This window comes from Callithrix jacchus, chromosome 1 (genome assembly GCF_049354715.1).
Source record: "Callithrix jacchus isolate 240 chromosome 1, calJac240_pri, whole genome shotgun sequence".
Classification (NCBI taxonomy): domain Eukaryota; kingdom Metazoa; phylum Chordata; class Mammalia; order Primates; family Cebidae; genus Callithrix; species Callithrix jacchus.
Window position 1 is genome coordinate 73,343,631 of NC_133502.1, and position 20,386 is coordinate 73,364,016.

Consider the following 20,386-nt stretch of genomic DNA (forward strand, 5'->3'; position numbering starts at 1 on the left):
TGGTAATAAAATCTCTGAGTACTTGCTTGTTCCTAAAAAATTTTATTTTTCCTTCAAATGTAAAGCTTAAATTGGCAGGATATGAAATTCTGGGCTGAAAGTTCTGTTGATTAAGTATATTGAATATTGGCCCCCACTCTCTTCTAGCTTGTAGGGTTTCCGTTGAGAGATCTGCTGTAAGCCTAATAGGCTTACCTTTATGGGTAACTTGATCTTTCTCTCTGGCTGCCCTTAATATTTTCTCCTTCGTTTCGATCTTGGTGAATCTAACGATTATGTGCCTTGGGGTTGGTCTTCTTGAGGAATATCTTTGTGGTGTTCTCTGTATTGCCTGGGGTTGAATAGTGTCCTGCTTTGCTAAATTAGGAAAATTTTCCTGGATAATGTCCTGGAGAGTATTTTCCAGCTTGAATTCATTCTCTCCGTCACATTCAGGTACACCAATCAAGCGTATATTAGGTCTTTTCACATAATCCCATATTGCTTGGAGATTTTGCTCATTCCTTTTTATCCTTTTTTCTCTATTCTTGTCTTGTCGTTTTGTTTCATTAAGTTGATCTTCGACCTCTGATACCCTTTCTTCTGCTTGATCCATTCGGCTGTTTAAGCTTGTACATATTTCACTAAGTTCTCGTGTTGTATTTTTCAACTCCATAAGTTCATTTATATTCCTCTCTATATTGTCTATTCTTTTCAACATTTCATCTAACCTTTTTTCCAAGTTCTTAGTTTCTTTACATTGGGTTAGAACAAGTTCCTTTAACTCCCAGAAGTTTCTTATCATCCACCTTTTAAAGCCTACTTCAGATAATGGAACACAGTCCTTTTCCACGAGGGCTTGTTCCGTTACTGATGAGTCCTTTTCCATCAGGGCTTGTTCGGTTGCTAATGAGTCCTTTTCCATCAGGGTTTGTTCCATTGCTGATGGGTTCTGATTTTGAGTATACTCGGCCTTCTTAAGCTGTTTTTTTCCCTTCATTGTAGATGACCCGCCTTTCTAATTAGTTTTCTGAGTCGACGTCCGACTTATTGATTCCCAGTGCTGGGAATCAATATGTTTTTAGTAGAGAAAGGGTTTCACCATGTTGGCCAGGATGGTCTTGATCTCCTGACCTGTGGCAGCCTAAATAGCAGCGGTAAGACTGATGGTGCTCTTCTGCCCGGGAATCTCTGGTCTGGCTTCCCTCTTGAGCTGCAACAAGCGGCTCTGAGTTCCCGGAGCTCCAAACTCCGGTCAGTAGGGGAAGCAGTCCCATTGGCTCTGCATGAAGAGCTGCTGCGCCGAGACGCCGGCAAAACCGCTGCGGCGGCCACAAGAGTCCCGCTGGCGACCCTTGGGGCTCCTCCACTGGGAATCGGCTGATCGGTGAGTGATGAAAATTTGTCTAAAAGTGTGGCGTCGTCTCGTTCTCTGGGCTTTCACTGGGAGCTACAATCCTGAGCTGTTAGTGGTCGGCCATCTTGGATCGATCTCTCTACTTTTTTTTTTTAAGACAAAGTCTAGCTCTGTTGCCAGGCTGGAGTTCAGTGGTACGATCTCGGCTCACTGCAACCTCCACTTCCCGAGTTTAAGTGATTCTCCTGCCTCAGCCTCCCAAGTAGCTGGCATTACCGGCACATGCCACTACACCCAGCTAATTTTTGTATGTTTTTAGTAGAGAAAGGGTTTCACCATGTTGGCCAGGATGGTCTTGATCTCCTGACCTCATGATCCACCCACCTTGGCCTCCCAAAGTGTTGGGATTACAGGTGTGAGCCACCATGCCCTGCCCACTTCTGACATAACATTCTCAGAGGTAGACGTGTGGACCAGGACTGGTGGGCAGCTTTGCTGTCACCCATTTGGATGTTACCATTCATCTAGCTGGAAAGACGAAGTGTATGATCAGTAGATTTCAGTGCAATACCAGGAACTAGCACACATCACTTCTGTGGCATACCATTGATCAGAACTTAGTCCGGGGCCCACATGTAGCTGCAAAAGGGAGTTGGAAACATAGCTGCTAGCTGAGTGACTAACCAGCTAAAAATCTATAATTAATATATTAAGGTAGGGAAAAATAGATATTCATGAACAACTAGGAGACTGCCATACTCATTGTAGCAATTAGTGCTATTATAAATTAAAGTGGAAAATTGCTCACCTACTAGAATGTCTAAAACTGAACATAGCCAGTGTTGGCCAGGATGTGGAGTGGCTAGAATTCTCATTCATCTTCGCTGGACTGTAAAATAGTATGGTCACTTTTTTATGGAAAATACATAGCAGTACTACTAAAGCTAAATACTCGTATGCTCTGTAACCCAGCAATTCCTCTTCTGGAAAGAATGCACAAAATAAAGTGCATTTTTACCAGAACACATATATAAGAATACTCATGATAACTTCATTCATTGTGACTCTAAACTAAAAACACCTCAAGTGTCCATCAGTGGTAGAAAGACATAAATGGTGGTATAGTCACCCTACAGAATACTACACAGTAATGAAAGGGGAAAGAACTTAGCATAGCAAAATGTGTGAGTCTCTTAGAATCCTGAAAGAAATCAGACATACACAAAAGATCCCCTACTATATAATTCTGTCCATAAGAAGTTCTAGAACAGGCAAACATAATAAAGGGATTGATGTCAGAATAGCAGTTACTCCCCGGTAGGTTCTGAATTAGAGAAGGCACAGTGGGAGGCTGAAAGTGCTGAGTATCTGGAGCTGGGTGGTGGTTACCTGAGTGTATTCCTACATGAAAATTCATTGAACTCTGCACTTTAATGTTTAGAATTTATCCTCAATAGAAAATTACAAAAATGCAAAGAAGTAAAGAGAAGTATCTGTAATTAAAAATGATGGTGTGTTCAGCTTTCAAGAGGGGCCCTGTTCCGGCTTGGGAGAGCCACCCCCCACCCCGCTCTCTACACTGTGTATCAAACATAGCAGAAGTCCTGGTGGAGCATTCCTGAGAGGTAGATGCTGCCTGCAGGCTGATTATCTTTCTGTCGTTGACAACACCAGAGTTTGAGTTTCCTATAGAAATATGCAGGGCAGGCCATGCTGTCCTCATTTCATGGAGGAGGACACGGGGCAGGTCAGTTAAGTTTATTCTTCACTGGCTTCTCCTTTCTGGGCACGATTTTGACCTCGTGTTTGGACTTTCCAATAGAGTCTCCACACACATTTTAATGTGTGTTACAACTTCCAGCAGGCAGTTAAGAGGCCACCATCGATGCTGTGCGCAGACTAGGCAGTGAGGCTGAGCAGGCGTAGGGGTGGCTCCCACCTGAGGAACTGCAGCCCGGCCCCTTGGAAGGGCAGGGGCAAGGGCAACTCACACCTGCTCCCCCACCCAGTTATTTGTTGTCAGGAAAGGTGCTGTGAACCTGGGCATGGAAGAACTCAATGGTTCTCATTACATTTGATTCTTCGGGAATTTGGAGAGTACAAAGAACTGGATTTTTCAAAGAGAAACATTAAGACCCTCATTGCTATTCCTATGAACCCATGGTTTTCTCCTTTCTCTGCCTGTGACTGTCAGGTGACTGACAGCCATCTCCTCATGGCACCGAGCTTTGCCTACTTGCTGTTCCTACGAGTCTCTGAATCTGCCTTCTCCTTCACTTGGGACCCTTCATCATATTGGATTGGAGGCACTGACTGGACACAGAGTGCTCTCATGCTGTGTTTTTCCCTGGCACAGAGAAGGAAATTGTAGGCTTTGAATGAAGGCACCGCCTGCCTGCAAACAACAATAGCCCCACCTGGTTAGCATTCAGTTTGGAAACACCATTGTAGGGAGCAGCCAAATGGAAAGACTCTGCTGTAAGAACTCTGGACTTGCCAGCAGAAATTAAAAGTACGTTCAAATCAGGCCATTGTCCAAGCATTATCAGACACTCAGACCTGCTGCTTTCCTGCCCACGCCTCCAGAGCCAGACAGCCCTCTTCAAGGCCAGCACGTCATGCCTGCCTGGGAAGCACTCAACTGTTACTTTATTCAACAGAACCTGAATCCTTTGGGAAGAGAATATGTTTGCAAAGATTATTTTCTATGATTGAGGCAAAATTTAAGAGTAAAAGTAAGATATTAGAAAAATAGTAGATGTTAGTGAAAACCTTAGTTTTAACAGAAAGCACTCTACAAGGTAGTCATTTATCAGTTTATGTCACATATCAAAAGTAACCCCATAAAACAGAAGTAAACAAAAGAAAATATGACAATCTTCTTCCCCCACTTCGGGAACATGTGGTCCTGGTGTTTGATACACTTTATTCCCGCCCTTGTGCCCCTCAAACACAAATATGCATGTACTCTCTTAAAAGGCCTGGCAGCAATCACTCAGTCTCTCTCTCTCTCTCTCTCTCTCTCTCTCTCTCTCTCTCTCTCTCTCTCTCTCTCTCTCTCTCTCTCTCTCTTATTTATTTTAAAAGTGTGCATGACTTAAATTTTGGAACACCTTTTCGTATGCATCTATACAGCTCTACTTCCTTCATTTAAGGACAATTCAAAGCTATTATCAAAGTAACACATGCACAAAGACAAATCCAACAGTCTAGAAGTACATTAAACATTTATTTCCCACCCTGTCTCCTATCCCAGTCTTAGGAGAAAGCATTTTTTGATTCTGGTAATTACCTCTGTAACTCTAAAATAAGATACTGTTTCCTGATTTATCAGGAGTAGATAGTAGCTAACAACTTATTGGGCTGAGAGATGAGGATTTGGCATTCACTTGGCCCCGCATCTCCTCGTCCCTTTGTGAACCCAAAATATCTGAGACAGGTCTCAGTCAATTTAGAAAGTTTATTTTGCCTAGGTTAAGGATATGCTCACGTGACACAGCCTTAGGAGGTCCTGACAACATGTGTTCAAGGTGGTTAAGCCATAGCTTGCTTTCATACATTTTAGGAAGACATAATACGTCAATCAATACATGTAAGATGTACATTGGTTCCATCTGGAAGGGTGGGACAACTTGAGGTGGGAGTTGGGGCTTCCAGGTCATGGGTAGATTTAAACATATTCTGATTAGCAATTGGATGAAAAAGTTATTTCAGTAGAAAGGAATGTGTGGGTTAAGATAAGGGGTTGTAGAGACCAGGGTTCTTATTACACAGATGAGACCTCCAGGTAGCAGGCTTCAGAAAAAATAGACTGTAAATGTTTCTTATCAGACTTAAGGTCTGTGTTGATGTTGATGCTGGAGGGGTATAATGAGGCACATCCAACCCCTGCTTCCTGTCATGGCCTGAACCAGTCTTTCAGGTTAAATTTTGGGGTGCCCTGGCAGAGGAGGAAGTTCATTCAGATGGTTGCAGGGGGAGGGGTCCGTCAAATTTTATTTTTTGTTTATACCTTCTAAATACTTGAAAATACTAATATACTTATCCTTTGCTATACATGGGGGATTGGTTCCTGGACTCCTGGGTATGCTAAAAATCCACGCACACTCAAGTCCAGAACTCAGCCCACAGAACTCACATGTAGAAAAAGTCGACCCCTCTCTATTATTATGGTTTTGCATTCAGTGAATACCATATTTTCCATTTGTGTTTGGTTGAAAAACTCCATGTGTAGATGGGGCCACACAGTTCAAACCCTGTTCAAGGGTCAACTGTACTATTACTAGGTTTCCTGTTGGTCTCCTATATATTGTCAAACACTAAGCTTGAGGGTTGGTTTTTCCCACTCACTGTAGGCAGTTTTAGGCAGTTCCATTTGACTCCCCACTGTATTAGTGATCTCCAGAGAACAGAACAAACAGGTGATGTGTCTCTATATCAATCTATCTACCTAAGTACCTTCATATAGAGAGATTCATGGTAAGGGATTGGCTTCAGTAATTATAGAGGCAGAGAGGTACCATAGTCTGCTTTCTGCAAGCTGGAGACCCAGAAAAGCAAGTGCTGTAATTCATTCTAATCTTAACACCTGAGAACCAGGGGACGCAATGGGGTAAATCCCAGTCCGAGGGCAAGAGAAGGCCAATGCCCCAACACAAGTAGGCAGGCAGGGCACATCCTCCCTTCTTCCTCTGTTTGGTCTATTCTGGCCCTTGATGGGTTGGAGGAGGCCCACGCACGTTGGGGAGGGGAATTGCATTACTGAGTCCACCAATTAATGATCCCAGTCTGCTCCAGAAACTCCCTCACAGACACACCCGAGAGAATGTTCAATCTGGGCACCCCAAGGCCCACTCAAGTAGACACGTGGAGTCACCCTCACACTCCCTTAGTGAGAGGAGAAACACGTGCTTTGTGCATCCTGCCATTCGTCCCACTAGTATTCTACCTTCCTTTTTCCTTTATCCACCTGCCGTGGGATTCTTTCTTTACAATTTGAGTTTTCTATATTGTACTCCATATAGATTGATTTTAAATACAGAGCAACCCCAAAGAATATTTACATGCTTATAATTTCACCACTAGCATTCCCTGCAGAATGAAAGATGTGACTGAACCAGGTCCTAGGGAAGAACCTGGCATTCTGAGTCACTGACTTGCTGCCCTTTAAGGAGAACGCTCCCTGTGCCAAAGACAAGCGGACTCTGCTCTTATCATTTATCAGTTCCCCCAAATCATGCCACCTCTTAGTTTGCTTTGCTGTTGGGCCACAGCTTTGCTGTTTTCGTGAGACTTCTAGTGCATTTTCCTTAGCCCTCACCTCCACTGTAACACTGAGGTTTTCTGTCCTGTTAGTTTGATGCTGTTCATGGCTTGTAGCCCATTTCTTCTTGAAGATGTGCTTCTTGGAGCTGACTGCCTTCCTGCTCTATTCAGACAGCAGGGCGGGACCCTGAGGCCTGTTATCCTCCTATTTGCATCCCCACTTCCTCTTCTGCTTAGAGGCCCTGTTCTCTACATCTACATCTTGCCCTTCCTAGATGACACCATCATTTTGATGGGGCACATCTCTCACTGGCCTCCAACAAGGTCCACGGTCCAAGTAGGACTCCAGGTTGGCTGTGCGGAAGGCATGGCTTCCCTCTCTGACAGTGCCACTGTTGAGAGGCCATGGCCATTCTGATTCTCAGACCTGTTTTTCTCTGGAACTTTTGAAATCTTCTCTTCATCTCTGATGTACTAAAGTTTCACGATATACCTTGGTGTGGGTGTTTTTAATCATTATTTCCTTTCTCTAAGGAAACTTTATAGACTACTTTAATAATTTTCTTTTTTCTGATTGTTTTTCTTTCTATACCTCCTGATATTCAGATGTTGGTCTTTGTGAATTGATGTTTTAATTTTCTTAACTTTTTTTCTTAGCTGCTATCCATCTTTTGTTTTGTTTTGTTTTGGACGGGGTCTCACTCTGTTGCCCAGGCTGGAGTAGTGGTGCAATCACAACTCACAGCAGCCTCGAGCTCTCAGGCTCAAGCAATCCTCCCACCTCAGCCTCCCAAGTAGCTGGGACTAGAGATGGGTGCCATCTTACCCAGTTAGTTTTTAAGTTTTTGTAGAGATGGGGTCTTGCTATGTTGCCCAGGCTGGTATTGAACTCCTGGACTCAACCGATCCTCTTGCCTTAGCTTGCCAAAGTGTTGGGAGTGAGCCACAGCACCTGGCCTTTTTGGTCATCTTCTACTTTTAGAAGCTGACCACTTTCTCTGCTAATTCCATAACCTTTTTTATTTCTGCAATATAAATCTCAGTTTCCAAGAGCTCCTTTTTATTTTAAAAAGGTTACTTTTTGGTAGTATGCTGTTTTTATTTCATGGGAACAATGTTACCTGTTCTCACTGAGGATCTTAATTTTAATTTGGGGGGAAATGTTGAAGTCTCTTCCATTTCCTCTGCTTCCTTTGAGTTCCTTCTCCTGGGTGGGTTGATGTGTTCATTTCTTGCTTCTGGCAGTGAGGCTTCCCCCATGGTGATCCTGGCTACACACTGAGCAGCCTCCTGCAGCCCCCGCCAGCTCAGCCTCCATGTTCACCATGACAGGCTACAGCACAGGGGTGGGCGTTTCTGTCTCTTGTGTTGCTGTGTCATCATTACTACACATGTATGTACCTTGAGGCATTTCCCTGCCTCATTTTAAAGACTTTAATGTTACGAAATGGTTAATATGCCCAGCTCAAGGATTTCTTGGGAACCAAAGGGTTTCAAATTAGCACACAATCTTTTTTTTTTTTCCCCTGAGGCGTAGTTTCACTCTTATTGCGTAGGCTGGAGTGCAATGGCACAATCTTGGCTCACTGCAACCTCTACCTCCTGGGTTCAAGTGATTTTCCTGCCTCAGCCTCCTGAGTAGCTGGAATTACAGGCACATGCTGCCACGCCTGGCTAATTTTTTTTGTATTTTTTAGTAGAGACAGCATTATCACTATATTGGCCAGGCTGGTCTTGAACTCCTGACCTCGTGATCTGCCCTCCTTGGCCTCCCAAAGTGTTCGGATTATAGGTGTGAGCCACCTCGTCCGGCTTAGCAAACAATCTTCCAGAAAGACAGCACAGCCTTGGAAATAGGTGTTTTCTCTATTTCAGAATCCTTTTTTCACGCCCTTTTATAGGCGTTTCTTTTTTCCTTCCTATTCTGTGTTTAAACCTCTTCTGACCTATAGCAAATCTCACTGTTTTGACATTGTCGTCTCTGACTGTGTATGGCTTCTTCTAATTATTGCTCATCAAATCTATTTCTCAGGGTTATGTCAAAATCAGATGGTTATTTTTTCCATCTGTTGCCACAATCTGTTCAAACCATCACACTCGGTGAACCTGCGGGAAATTGTATCAGCCAAAAGAGAAACCAATGTGCTTCAGCCAGACTTAATATGGGCAGGGTTTTGGGGTGGAATACTATATTTGAAATCTTCTTAGATAATGTCAAGTTCAGAAAAATTGCTATTTTCTCCGGTGCCAGCAGTGGGTAACACAAAAGCAATGGTGAGGCACAGCAGGAAACCCTCACAATATTCTTGCCCCATAATGTAACAATATTTAGTACAGAAGCTCCCCAGACTCAACCTGTTCCTCTTCAACTACAAATACTCTCAGCTCAGAGGGAAATTGAAGTCCCTATATTTCATTTCAAAGGCTCTAAGTGAATTGGAAGGAAAAAGTCCTGTTCTTGAATGCATTTCAGGTGGACAGAGTAGACTCGTTCCATGCTAAGCTGCTCCTGCTAAGCAAAAAGCTGTGGTTCCTTCTTCATTAAGTAAAGTGGTTTGCAAAGCACTGTAGCCATGTGCTAATGGCATTAGGGCTGAGGGGCCATTGGCAGCTCAAGGTCGGAGAGAGAAGTGGAGCCCAAGAGAAAGGGGACCTTGACAAAGCCTACTGGTATTTTTAAAATTAGGGATGCAGTGGGGTGTCTCTGTTTACTGCAGCAGATACAGAATGCAGCAAAAGATTGTGCTGGAAAAAACCCCGTGGAGACAGAAAGAGAGCAGCTATCAGTTAAAATATGTTTTCCAGGAGAGACAAAGGGTGGGCCTCCGCTGTGGGACTGCCTGCTGGCCCCACTCCAGGACACCCCCATATTGAGGTCAGTTTTCCTGCCGCTCGCCCCCACAACCTGACTTCAGTCCTAAGGCAGAGAGGATCCCCGTGATGCTACCACATGTGGTGCTGGTCCCCTTTGTCAGTGCCAACTTGAAGTAATTTATTGCTTTGCCTTTCAGAGCAGAAAATTGATTCATTGGTGGTTTGTAAAAAGCATGCTTTTTTTGTGAACTTACTCATATGTTTTACGCTTTTATTTTTCTTGTGCAATTATCGAGTCTTGCTTTCATTAAATTGTGTGAAACGGCAGCTAGCCCACGTTAGAATCATGTCTCTTGGTTCTCTCTGCCCCTCCCCCTTGGATATCCAAAGGCATCTGCTGTTCCTAAAAGGCTGAATGAATGACAGACCGTAATGAAGGGCCGTGGCTGCCCTGTAAATAGCCCACTGCTTGTGCTGCTTGTGAACTACTCTTTCTTTTTGTTTTTGTTTTTAGAGACAGGATCTCCCTCTGTCACCCAGACTGGAGTGGAATGGCGTGATCGTGGCTCATTACAGCCTCCAACTTCTGGGCTCAAGTGATCCTCCCACCTCAGCCTCCAGGGTCGCTGGGACTACAGGCACATGGCACTATGCCCGGCTAATTTTTTAATTTTTCATAGTGGTGAGTTCTTGCTATGTTGACCAGGCTGATCTTGAACTTCTGGGTTCAAACGATCCTTCCACCTTGGCTTCCCAAAGGACTGGGATTATAGGTGTGAGCCACTGCACCAGGGTGGTGACTTACTCTTTCTAATATCATAATAAAAAATCCTTGATCTGGAAAAACATTTCCTCTTCATCCTCAGTGCTGACTGGGGCTGAGAAACCTTGGCGGGAGGCTTCCGGGGAAACTTCTGCCCAGTTGGCTCACTGCCAGTGGGCCCGTGGAATAGCATTTGGTCTCAATGACAGAACTGGCTTTGGAGTTGCAAATTTTGGGGGCGCAAGGAAGGCCTCATCCCTGCCACGGTGCCTGCCACTCCACAGTGAAAACTTGTAATTTCTTTAGGGCTCTGGTCTTCAGTAGTGCTGGTACCTCAAAGAGTATCTGAGCTTGAATCCTACTATGGCTGTCTTTGGATGTAGGTGTTGGCCAAATGAGAGAAAAAGGAGGTTTGGGAACACAGTAGGGCTGATGGGTGTTCTAGGATACCAGGGGTGGGGGATGGCTGGACAGAGGGAGGTGAGCACCTAGTCTCTTGGTTTCTGGCTTGTGTCTCACCAGCTAATGAGGAAGGAGCAGGAGAGCAGGGGCTCTGGGTGGCCTGGCCTGGGGCTCCCACTCAACTCTGGGTCTTCATCTCCACCCTCATCCCAACCCTTGGGCTGCTCTCGGCTTCTCTGGACCAAATGCCCTAAGAGGCTTTGACACTTTCAGGGATGAAAGAATGGGATGAAGAGAGGAGAATGAGGCTGTGGTAGTGGGAGAAGTCACCTTGAGAAGGGCCAGGGAGTAAGCCCAGAGCTGACGGCGTGGGTGGGCATGGTCCCTCACCTAGAACTGTCTTCCCCACAGGAACCCTGAGCACTGGAAGAAAGCCCAGTCAGTGAGGCCAAGTCTTGGTTAAGGAATAGTGTCCTTGGAGGTCCACTAGATGCATACGTGTTATCTGAGATATATTTTCCTTTCTATTTTTTTTAAATTTTAATTTGTTATTTTTTAAAGTTTTAGTTTAAATTGACTTGTTTCTTTCCAATTTTTATTTTAGGTTCAGGGGGTACATGCATGGGTTTGTTACATGGGTAAATTACGTGTCATGAGGGTTTGGTGTACAGATTATCTTGTCACCCAGATAATAAGCATGGTAGCAGGTAGGTAGCTTTTCAGTCCTCACCCTCCTTCTACCCTCCACCTTCAAATAGGCCCCAGTGTCTATTGTTTCCTTCTTTTTGTTTTTTTTTTTTTTTCTGAGACGGAGTTTCGCTCTTGTTACCCAGGCTGGACTGCAATGGCACAATCTCGGTTCACCACAACCGCCGCCTCCTGGGTTCAGGCAAATCTTCTGCCTCAGCCTCCTGAGTAGCTGGGACTACAGGCACGCGCCACCATGCCCAGCTAATTTTTTTTTTGCATTTTTAGTAGAGACGGGGTTTCACCATGTTGACCAGGATGGTCTCGATCTCTTGACCTCGTGATCCACCCACCTCGGCCTCCCAAAGTGCTGGGATTACAGGCTTGAGCCACTGCACCAGGCCTATTGTTCCCTTCTTTGTGTCTATGTGTACTCAATGGTTAGTTTCCACTTATTTATTCATTTATCGAGGCAGGGTCTGGCTCTGTTGCCCAGGATGAAGTGCAGTGGCATAATCTTGACTCTGCAACCTCCACCTTGCGGGTTCAAGCCATCCTCCCACTGCAGCCTCCCGAGTATCTAGAACTACAGGAGCAGGCTGTCAAGCCTGGCTCATTTTTTAATTTTTCGTGAAGACAGCATTTTTTCATGTTGTCCAGGCTGGTCTTGAACTTGTGAGCTCAAGCGATCTGCCTACCTTGGCCTATCAAGATACTCGGATGACAGCTGTGAGCTGATGCGCCTGCCCCCGCTTATAAGCAAGAACATGTGGTATTTGATTTTCTGTTTCTGTGTTAATTTGCTTGGGATGATGGCCTCCAGTTCTATCCAGGTTGCTATGATCTCATTTTGTTTACAGCTGTGTAGTATGATGTATATATACCACATTTGCTTTATTGAATCCACCACTGATGAGCATTCAGGTTGATTCCATGCCTTTGTTATTGTGAATAGTGCTGCAATGAACATAGACGCGCATGTGTCTTCATGGTAGAACGATTTATGGTCCTTTGAATATATACTCAGTAATGGATTTGCTGGGTCAAGTGATAATTCTATTGCAGATTCTTTGAGAACGCTCCAGACTGCTTTCCACAGTGGCCAGACTAATTTACAATCCTAATAGCAGTGTGTAAGCCTTTCCTTTTCTCCACAACCTCGCTAGTATCTGTTATTTCTGACTTTTTAATAATAACCATTCTGACTGGTGTGAGATGGTATCTCATTGTGGTTTTTGATTTGCATTTTCTTAATGATTAGTGATATTGAGCATCTTTTCATATTCTTGGGGGCCACATGTACGTCTTTAAGCCTTTTTCAGCCAGTCTTTTTTTTTTTCTACAAACAAAAGCGTATGTGTGTTCTAACATCTAAAATAAGCAAAGTAGACCGTCTCCATGAACAGAAGGTTGGGGGCCTGAAGGTTGTCTCTTTGTCCTGGGCAGGAACAGCAGCCTACGCACCTCACAGGTGGTCCCAGTGCACTTGATACCCCAGGGGCGGCTGCAGACAAATAAATCACCATGTTAACAGACTGTGCTCAAGGTGCTGAAGCTTTCCTGCTGTCCATTAAGGGCCTTTAGCCTCCATGCCTGTGGTCAGGTGCCTGGGAAGGAAGCCTGAAGAGGGGCAGGGAGGGTTGGGGAGGTCAAGGACTGGCTCCATGCCACCTCCCACAGGCTTGGAGGAAGGAAAGATGGATGTATCCTGGATCCTCTGCCTCCTGGCTACTAGCCCTTGGAATACTGCATTTTTGCCATAGACAGCAGAAAATGCTACCTGTTTCTGACAAGCACATAGTTAATCTTTGCATATCTGCTGCTAGACCTTTGGAAAATGAGTGTGACTCTCAGCTTGAGAAGACTTCAAGAAAGCCTGGTGACCCCTGCCAGGAGGGTGACAGGTGAGGCCTTAGCAAATCTGTCCCTAGCACAAGGCACACAGCCACTCTCTCACCCCTGATTGTCCATACATGAGGGCAGGCCTGGAACTGAGAGACGGCACAGCCCAGCACCTGAGTGAGACCTCTCACAGAGAAATCACTTCCTTTTTGTGCTTTTTGAGTCTTGGTAAATCTTAACCCAAATCCTTTCTGGGGAGCGGGAAGGAAGGAGTCCCCACATTGTCAGATGCACAGAAATAACTGAAAGCCCTTGGTGTTAAATCCAGCCTTGAGTCTGGTTTTAGAAGGAATTGGCCTTCTTGGAAACTATAGCCTCAGGGATTCAGAGAAACTAGGTCAGAACAGGAACTTGGGCAGGTAGTGAGTTTTGTTCCCTTCACCAGACCTGGGAGGGCTCAACTGTGTGGTCTGCAGCTGGTCAAGAAGCAAAATCTAGAAGCCCCTGCCCTCCTAGACTGAAATCTTTACTTCTCACTAGCAAATGTTCCAGTCCTCACGCAGCCAGGGCATGTCCCAGGAAGCCCCCAGGGTGGCATGAGAAGCAAAAGGAGGTTTTCAGACTACTTTAACCAAGAGTACCCAGCCAACCAAGAGTACAACCAAATGGTGCCTGTGACTAAGGCCAGGTGGTAAAATGCTGGCAGCTCCCTCCTGCTGGGCTTGCTAAAACCCTTTTGGTTTTGGATTCTTGAGGATCTGAACAACCAAATAAGAAACCTGAGCCTTCTCAGGCCACCATGCTGTGGGAAGCCCAGGCTACAACAAGAGGCTACACGGAGAGATTCCATTCAACACCCCCGGGCTACCAGCTGGCAGCCAGCATCAGTGTCCAGCCAGGTTGGTGAGTCACCTGGATGGCTGGCTCAGTCAACCTTCCGATGACTCCAGCCCTGCTGATATCTGCCTGTCACCACATGAGAGACCCCATACAGCAATTCACACACCTGAGTCCTCCCCACGTTCCTGACCCTACAGTTGTGAAACGTCATATGATACAATGGTGTTGTCTTAAGCTACTAGCTTGGGGTAATTTGCAAAGCATGCATAAGGCTGTGCACATGCTCACAGGTGTGTGCAGGCTCAGGAAAGACCTAAGAAGGCCCTGAGCTGTCACCTCTGGCTGACCTTGAGGCCCTGTGCCAGCAGGAAGTGAAAGTCAAAGCAGAGTTGGCAATTAACTGGCTGGCAGAGTGTTGAAGGCATGCCAGACACACATACACAGAGCCCTGTGGCAAAGACCAGGGGACATACTGGATTTGGGCTGCATTAGTTAGGATTTTCCAGAGAAACAGAACCAATAGGATGGATGGATAGATGAATAGATAGATAGATAGATAGATAGATAGATAGATAGATAGATAGATGTAGATAATTATTATGATGGATTGGTTCACCCGATTATGGAGGCTAAAAAGTTCCATAATCTATTGTCTGCGAGCTGGAGAGCCAGTCAGTGGTGTGCTTGCACAGCATCATTCAGTCCAAACCCAAAGGCCTGAGAACCCAGGGAGCTGGTGCTGTTAGTCCTCCAAGCCCATAGTTTTAAGAACCGGGGACCGGGTGCGGTGGCTCAAGCCTGTAATCCCAGCTCTTTGGGAGGCCGAGGCGGGTGGATCACGAGGTCAAGAGATCAAGACCATCCTGGCCAACATGGTGAAACCCCGTCTCTAGTAAAAATACAAAAAAAATTAGCTGGGCATGGTGGTGTGCACCTGTGGTTCCAGCTACCCAGGAGGCTGAGGCAGGAGAATTGCTTGAACCTGGGAAGCAGAGGTTGCAGTGAGCCGAGATCACAGCCTGGTGCCTGGCAACAGAGCAAGACCCTGTCCCAAAAAAAAAAAAAGAACCGGGAGTGCTGATGTTCAAAGGCAGGAAAAGATGGATGTCTTAGCTCATGCAGAGGGAGCAAATTTACCCTTCCTCACTTTTTTATTCTATCTGGACAAAATTCACCGTCAGTGGATTAGATGGTGCCCACACACACTGATGAGGGCTTGTCTTAGTCTGTTTTGTGCTGCTATACAACAGACTACCTGCAACTAAGCAATTTATAAAGAACAGACATTTGTTTTCTACAGTTCTGGAGACTGGGAAGTTCAGGGCCAAGGGGCCCACCTCTGGTGAGGCTCTTCCTGTTGTGTCATCCCATGCCAGAGCTCAGAATGGCAAGAGCAGCCAAGAAAGAGAGGGGAGGGGGCTACACTCATCCTTTTATCAGGACTTCCTCCCATGGTAACCACATTAATCCATCCCTGAGAACAGAGTCCTCATGGCCTAATCACCCTGTAAAGGTCCCACCTCTCAACACTGTTGCCCTGGGCTTAAACGTCCTACATATACTTTTGGGGGACACATTTAAACCACAGCAGGACTGAACTTCTTTACTCAGTCTACTAATTCAAATGCAAATTTTTCCTGGAAATGTCCTCAGAGACACACCCAGAAACAGTGTTTTACCAGCTTTTTGGGCTAGTTTTACCAACTAGCCTGGTCAAGCTGTTACAGAAAACCATCATACAGGCATTTAAGGAAATAAATCTCTGTTCAATTGTTCACTGATCATTGTGCTAACTGAGCAGAAACTTCAGTGGCCGCACATGACTAAGAGTGCAGGCTTCACATACTTAACTCGGAAAGATCTCTGAACAAATAACAACCACCACAAACCCTGGGGAGCCGGAGAATCTGATTTCCAAAGTTGCCACATTTTATTGTTTAAAATGCCAGTTTTCGGCAAAAAAGTTAAGAAATATGCAAAGAAGAAAGGATGACCGTTGTCAGACACAGGAAAAAAGAAGAAAAGCAGACAGTAGAAACTGTTCCTGAGGAAGCCCAGGTATTGGCCAAACTTACTAGACAAACTTTTTAGGTCAGCTCAAACATGTTTACTGTAATCCCAGCACTTTGGGAAGCTGAGGCAGGAGGATTGTTTGAGCCCAGGAGTTCAAGATCTGCCTAGGCAACATAGCAAGATTCCATCTCTATAAAATACTTAAAAACGAGCCAGGTGTGGTGTGTGCCTGTAGTCCCGGCTACTCAGGAGGCTGAGACAGGCCTTGAGTTTTGTAATTGCTTGTGTCCAAGAGTTTGAGGCTGCAGTGAGCTATGGTCGCACCACAGCACTCTGGCCTGGTGATAGAGCAAGACCGCATCTCAAAAAAAAATATATATATGTATATATATATGTTTAAAGAACCAAAGCAAAGTATAAAATAATGTTTCATTGAATGGAGGATATCAATTAAAAAATAGAAATTATAAAAAGAAACTTATAGGCCGGGCGCGGTGGCCCATGCCTGTAATCCCAGCACTGTGGGAGGCCGAGGCAGGTGGATCACTTGAGGTCAGGAGTTCGAGACCAGCCTGGCCAACATGGTGAAGCCTCCTCTCTACTAAAATACAAAATTAGCCTGGCATGGTGGCGGATGTCTGTAATCCCAGCTACTTGGGAGGTTGAGGCAGGAGAATCCCTTGAACCCAGGAGGTGGAGGTTGCAGTGAACCAAGATCGTGCCATTGCACTCCAGCCTGGGTGACAGAATGAGACCCCATTTCACAACAACAACAACAACAACGCCAAAAACAAGAACCTTACAGAAATTCTGGATGTGTTGCTGAGGTGTCCAGTATTTTGGCTGAAAGATGTTCCATGATTATGACTACTGGGGTTAAAAAGAACAATGATCTGAAAACAACAACATTTTCAAATAAAAAGTGGCTGCGACTGAGCCCAAAGTGATGCCTCAGCCTGTGGGGGGCAGGGTGTGGCACACGGGAGATAAGCGGGTGTTTCTAACCCTTGTCTGCCTCCTGCAACGGACTGAATTCAGTGTCTTGTGCAGGTAGGGCACTCGGTAGTCTTAGTTGAGTCCTGGGGTTGAAGGGGTCAGAGAGAAAGGAGGGGAGTGGCAGGAATCATGGAAATGTTTACAGGTGGGAGTAGAAAAGAGTGTTTTAGACTTGGCGACTTCTCCGGTGACCTCGGTGCTGTTTCGTGGCAGTGACTTTTGGGTGCAGGAAGTGGTTTGCCTTTGCCCCAGCTTACGCACTTCCTCTTCGTAGAAGAGTCAGAAGCCTGCAAGAACTCATCCTGTATCTGGAGTAAAACCATGAGGCTGAGGGGTAGACGTGTGTCCAGTTCATGTCCCGTGTGTGGAGCACACTGATGTGTGCAGGCCCTTCCCAGCGGCTCAGCGTTCAGCGGAGCGTGGACACAAACACAAGAGCTGTGAAACACAAGTGCAGACCAGCAAGCTTTCTCAGATGGCCATGCGAGTATAAGAAGAAAGTCTGCAGCCTACGGATGACCTGCGGTTCTGTTCGGTGTCGAAAGAAATGCAATGCCTGTGAAACTCACAGACTCAGTGAGGAAAGTTTTTGACCACCTGCAGTGACTGGAACTACCCTGAACTGCTGGAGGTCTTGGTGTAGCTAGCAGATCACTCAGGCCTTGGCTTGCCCGTTCCTTGTCCTGTTCCCGGCCTCTGGTCCATCCACCTGGTCATCCTCACTCTAGCATGACAGCAGGCGAGGACGTGGAGGTGCACAGTGACTCAGCAGGATTCTGTTGAGTAGCTCCTCAGTAGATATGCATCAGATCACTCTCCTTGATGTTATTACATTTCAAAAAACATGTGCTAAGGGATGAGGATCCCAATGGAGCAACGGGATAAGGGGTTGAAATGTCAGGGTACAGTTAGCTTTACCGGGTATTCGTTCACACGCTTTCTTTCTCTAATACCAAAGATCATTGTGACTTGACTTTATTTAGAACTCCAAACACAGACCCTGCCTGAAATAGGAAGCCAGTCTAAAATCTGGAATTCCCTGATTATGCTCATGGAAGACACAGACTTTTCCTACTTAATGGAATTTCCTCATTTCCTTTCTTGCCAAAAGAATCCGATTTCATATTAAAGTTGCAGGCAAAGAGCCCTTGATCTCAGAGAAACCAGGCTTCCCACAGTCCCTTTGGATTAAGGTATTTAGCTGTGCAACCTCCTTTCCTTGACTACCGATTGTTGTAGGGGTGGCACAGAACCCTATTTTGCACACGGAGATGTAAAAAGAAGTCAGCTGAAGCCTCCAGGTCTTTTTCCCTACAGCTTCCTTCTGGTTTGGGAGGCTCACAAGCTCTCGTGATGCCCGGAGCTCTTGTGGCTACTTTGTAACTAGGAGGTGAGCACTGTGTGGCTCTAAAGGCCTTGTGCTGAGTGTTTTAGACTTGGTGACTGAAGGGCAGGCCATGCCTGGCTTAGAGGACATCACTGAGCAATGGCGTCAGCTCTGACTTTCTGTGTCCAGGGCACTTCTGTGACATCCGTAAGTGTCACCATTATTTAAGCCCCTCTGAGATGAACGTTCTCCTATTTGTTGCCAAAATCACTTTTACAGAAATATTTTTACAAAAATCAGCCTAAGTGATGCTTTACACAGAATATTTATTCCTTTTTAACCCAGCTAAACCCATGTTTTCATTCCTTTTACTGACAAGCTCATCTTTCAGCAGGCAGAGACAGGAAGGGCAGCTGGAGAGTGTCACCTCCATGGAGGTCCCAGACAGACAGATTGGAGGTTGAAAGCCGCCTGTTGGGCTCTGTGGGTTGCAGAGGGCGGTGTGTTGGAGGGAAGGATGTGGGGAAGCAGCTTGTTCTGTCCTCTCCTTCTGGGTGGCGTTCTGGGCTGAGGGTCTTCCTTGCGTCAGCCAAGAGCAGAGGGTGGGGAGGCTTTTGGACGGTCAGCATCTTGGGTCTCAGAAAGATACCTCCTCCCTGGGGACTGCCACTACTCCTCAGGCTGGCTGGGAGGGTGGGCAGTGTGGTGCTTTTAAAACATGTTTGCAAATTCTTTGACGGTCCTCTGGCCAAGAAATGCACTCTGTGCTCCCTGTCCTTGAACCTGCATGGGCCTTTGTGTGAGTTCTGAGGCTCAGATAAAAGAGGCCACACCTCTGTGTCCAATGCCCTTGGGACACTTGCTCTTGGAGCCTCCATGTAAAAAGTCAGAATTCAGAGGACTCCAACTGGAGAAACCACATGGAAAGACCAGAGAGACAGACAGACAGAGAGAGAGAAAGAGAGAGGAGAGACAGACTCAGAGAGAGAGAGAGAGAGACAGAGAGGACAGAGAGAGAGAGAGAAGACAGAGAGAGGGAAAAGAGAGAGACAGACAGGAGGACAGAGAAGAAAGAGAGAGGAAAGAGAGACAGAGAGACACACAGAGAGAAAGGAGAGACAGGTGGAGAGAGAGAGGAGAAAGGGGAGGGGGAGAAAGAGACAGAGACAGAGAGAGAAAGGAGAGAGTGAGAGTGAGAGACAGAGATAAAGAGTGAGGCAGAGAGAGACAGAGAGATAGAAAAAGAGAGAGGCAGAGATAGACACAAAGAGAGAGATGGAGAAAAAAGAGAGAGAAAAGAAAAAGAGCTGGCCCAGCTGTCCTGTCCCCATTGCCTGGGGCTGGACCTGTGAGTGGAGAGGTCACTGAGATGGCCCCGCCCAGTCTCAGTCTTGGCTACAGCCCCCTGAGAGAATGCCTGGCTGAGCCCTGCTCGATGGGGTGGAGGCTGGCAGGGTCAGATTCGTTCTGGGAATGGAAGAGCTCAGGCTGATCGTGTTGCTGATGTCTCCATGGTTACCTGGAGTCACTAGAGGGAGAAAGACGGTCCCATTTGAGTGGGATCCGGTGTCTGGCCATCCGGCTCCAACTGTGTGTGTGACATGCGCAGCTACCCTGTCCGCCTGTGTCCCCAAAATCTCCACTCCAGCTACTGATGTTTTAAGATATTGAAGACTCAAACAGTCCCCTCAACATCAGCAAAACGCCAGATGCATCCAGGAAGCTGGGCTGTCTTTTTGCCTTCGGGGAAAAAGCCAGAACCTTCTGAAACTCAGCACCTTCCCTCCAGAACCTGGAGCCCGGGTTTCACTCCACTGGGGAAACTGACGGGAAGGCTAAGGACAGATGGAAGGAGAAGGGCAGAGAGAAACACGGAAGTGGAGAAGATGGGGATGCAGGTGTGAGGACTGGAGGAGAAGCATTGCTGGAGGTGCAAACTGTCCCTTATGTTTTTGAAAAATGTCTCTCTTTAGAAGGTCTGCTCTGAACACGCCTTCCAGAGCACAGGGTGTTGGACAGACAGGCGCCTTCCCATCTGTCCAGATGGAGGGGCGACTTCAAAGCTTAGGTGTGAGTGTCCCTGTGGAGAGTGGGGCCATTG

At 46.2% G+C, this 20,386-nt stretch overlaps 1 long non-coding RNA gene across 1 annotated transcript in view; it reads left to right on the top strand.

Moving 5' to 3' along the window:
• The window catches only part of LOC128931708 (uncharacterized), a 29,575-nt gene that overhangs the window by 5,600 nt on the left and 3,589 nt on the right, over positions 1 to 20,386 (top strand). Inside the window, exon 3 of the long non-coding RNA XR_008480519.2 lies at positions 9,930 to 10,097. This is a non-coding gene — a long non-coding RNA (uncharacterized LOC128931708). The remainder of the gene's footprint in view (positions 1 to 9,929; positions 10,098 to 20,386) is intronic.